The sequence below is a fragment of the Rhinolophus sinicus genome, linkage group LG07, assembly GCF_036562045.2.
Source record: "Rhinolophus sinicus isolate RSC01 linkage group LG07, ASM3656204v1, whole genome shotgun sequence".
NCBI lineage: Eukaryota > Metazoa > Chordata > Mammalia > Chiroptera > Rhinolophidae > Rhinolophus > Rhinolophus sinicus.
In genome coordinates this window covers 80830150-80833581 of record NC_133757.1, presented here as the reverse complement: position 1 = coordinate 80833581, position 3432 = coordinate 80830150, and the positions used below count along the sequence as shown (strand labels likewise).

The 3432-nt window shown below is 42.2% G+C and overlaps 1 pseudogene; it reads left to right on the top strand.

The window, feature by feature from the left end:
* Nucleotides 1–2136: 2136 nt before the first annotated feature.
* LOC141572856 (olfactory receptor 7A5-like) lies at nucleotides 2137–3027 on the top strand (annotated as a pseudogene).
* The last annotated feature ends 405 nt before the right edge of the window (nucleotides 3028–3432 follow it).

Genomic DNA, 3432 nt, shown 5'->3' with positions numbered 1-3432 from the left:
TATCCCACACTGAGCTTTTTCCCCCTGGTGGTCATTGTCTTCTATATTTCTAATGAGAAATTCTGTCATACACTTTGGAGTATAAATTGAGGATTGACCAAATTTTAGGCAAAGAGGACACAGTGCTGAGAATAAAACACTTTGGTGAAGGTGAAATTAAGGGCACCCGTTGTACCTTAAATCTAATGCCACAAAGGCATCTCACACCATGTTTACATTTATGCAATGAGGACTTCAGTGCACCTGCTAATGTGGTGGGATGTCTACAGTTTGATTTAAAGTTCTTTTCCACTTCATGTGGGTTTTGAAAGTAAAATGCCCTCACCCAGGGGACACTAATGAATGAATGGAGAGGCTTCAAGTCAGTTCCTTCAACAAATTTTATTGAATAAATGTCTGTATCAGAGTCTTTAGCTGCTGTAAAATATTCCCGCATTAGTTGATTAACAGAAACAAGTATTTGCAGTTAAGTTCTAAATGTCAGAAGCCCGAAATGAGTGTCATGGGCTAATATCAAGATGTCTGCAGAGCTGGGTGCCTTCTAGAGGCTCAGGTGAAATTCTGTTTTCCTTCCTATTTCAGTTTGTATTCTGGCCACATGCCTTTCCTGGCTCAAAGACATTGCTCTGCCTTCAAAGCCAGCAGTTTAGCTTCTTCATCTTGTCTCTTGCTTCTACCTAGAGGACCATTGTGGTTACGTTCCTCCCACCTGGATGACACTGGGTCATCTTCTTAATGTCAGCCGGTTAGCAAGCCTGTCTCATCTTCCACCCTAATCCTCCCTTGCTAGAAAAATAGCAAATGCAAAGACACAGGGATAGTGTGTGGACGTATTATGGAGGCCCTTATTCTGCTCACTACAAAGTCTCTTAAAGGAGTATTATTGGGGTGGCTGGATGTCTCAGTTAGTTAGAGTGTGGTAGTAATAACACCAAGATGTCCAGTTCGATCTCGGCTGCGCCCTCCTTACTAAAAATAGAAAAATGTGTATTAATATGTGTCACTCAGGGGCCCTTATGTAAGAGAAATGAGCACAGAATTTATTAGTTTCTGGAATGGTTGAACACACTAATTGCTTTAATAATACATGCAAGGAAATATTTGATTCAGAAACCTGAAACTGCCTGCCCCTGACTCTGACACAGGACCTCACCTTTCTACTCAGAGTGTGGGCCACACACCAGGAGCTGCAGCATCAACGCCCCCAGGAGCTGGTTAGATATGCAGACTCTCTGAGCCCCCAGGCCCTGCTGACTCAGATTCTGCGTCTGGTAGGAGGCTGTTGATCGTAGGCACATACAGGTTGAAGTGCTGATCTTGACTGGGTTTGCTCACCTTCTCTCTGTTGACTTGGGGGCTGAATAATGGTTGGGTGTGGGTGCTTTCCTGGGGATTGTAGGTGTTATCAGTGTTCCTTCATGCAATGCCAGGTACCTCAGGCACAAAATCATTTCTGGGTGAGAAACACTGCTGGGAAGCCGCCTGAAAAAAATTATAATCAAGGTTCATCAGATACTCCAATATTCACTTTGACAGATCACTAAAGCCCATCTGCTCCAACAAAGTGTCTTTGCTTCTTCCAAGTACACATGCCCACATTTCCTTGCCTTTCTCTCACTTTCTTCACTGAGGTCTCTGTTCAAATGTCACCTTGTTTGGAGGACTTGATAAATGCCCTTGAAAAAAAAACACTAGTCACGATCTTGTTTTACACTTGCTTTCCTTTTCTTCATATGATCTGTCACCATATGAAATGTTATATATTTTTATTATTAGCTTACATATTATCTCTCTATCATTGACTTCTATGAACTTCTGTTTTTCAGCACTCTAGTAGCCACAAACTAGACAGTACCTAAAATAGGGTGATCACTCAATTTATATTCCTGAAATACATGAAGAATTTCTCATGAAAACTGTAGAATAGATGACACCTTTGGAAAGAAGCACATTGGGACAAAAAAATCCTAATCTGAGATGGCACAGGACCACTGGAAGGAACAAGATCCATAGAAAAATATTGAAATTAATCACTTGGCTGCAAAATATAAATTGTAGCGTTAGAGCATCTGAGTATGTCTATTTGAGTTAAAATTACTCATGTGATTTTCCTGTCTTAGAAGTCACGTCTTCCTCATGGAACCAGAGAATCTTACAAGAGTTTCAGAATTTGTTCTCCTGGGACTTTCAGAGGAGCCAGACCTGCAGCCCCTCCTCTTTGGGCTTTTCCTCTCCATGTACCTGATCACTGTGTTAGGAAACCTGCTCATCGTCCTGGCCGTCAGCTCAGACTCCCACCTGCACACGCCCATGTACTTCTTCCTCTCCAACCTGTCCTTTGTGGACATCTGTTTCACCTCCACCACCGTCCCTAAGATGCTGGTGAACATCCAGACGCAGAGCAAAGTCATAACCTATGGAGGCTGCATCACGCAGATGTACTGTTTCCTACTCTTTGCAGGGTTGGATAACTTCCTCCTGACTGTGATGGCCTATGACCGCTTTGTGGCCATCTGTCACCCCTGCACTACACGGTCATCATGCACCCCGGCTCTGTGGACAGTTGGTTCTGGTGTCCTGGATCATGAGTGTCCTGATTTCCTTGTTACAAAGCTAATGGTGCTGAGACTGTCCTTCTGTGCAGACTTGCAAATCCCCACTTTTTCTGTGAACTCAACCAGATGATCCAACTTGCCTGTTCTGACACCTTTCTTAACAACCTGGTGATGTATTTTGTAGCTGGTGGTGGTGGTTCCCTGACTGGGATCCTTTACTCTTACTCCAAGATCATTTCCTGCATCGTGCAATGCCCTCTGCTCAGGGAAGTATAAAGCATTTTCTACCTGTGCGTCTCACCTCTCGGTTGTCTCCTTATTTTATTTAACAATCCTGGGAGTGTACCTCAGCTCTCCTGCTACCCACAATGCACACTCTAGTGCTACAGCCTCGGTCCTGTACACAGTGGTGACACCCATGCTGAACCCCTTCATCTACAGTCTCAGGAATAAAGATATAAAGGGGCTCTGAAAAGATCCTTTGGGATGACAGTAAAAGGGACAATCACCCTGAGACTGAAAAGTGCCTTGATTTCATGGCTCCAAGTCTAAAACCAGACATTGTGATTCTTTAATCAGATTGTGTTTTTATTTCTTTTATTTATATTCTGGAATTTCCATTTGTGTTCAACTTTTCTATAAAATTTTAAATTATTTACTTTTTCCTTTAGAGTTGACATTCAATTTTATTTTATTTGTTTCAGGTGTACTGTAGTGGCTAGACATTTATATAATTTATGTAGTGATCCCCATTAGTCTAGTACCCACCTGGCACTATGTAGTTGTTGCAATATTATTTACTATATTCTGTATGCTGTACTTTATATCCCTGTGACTGTTTTGTATACAATTTGTATTTCTTAATCCCTTCACTGTT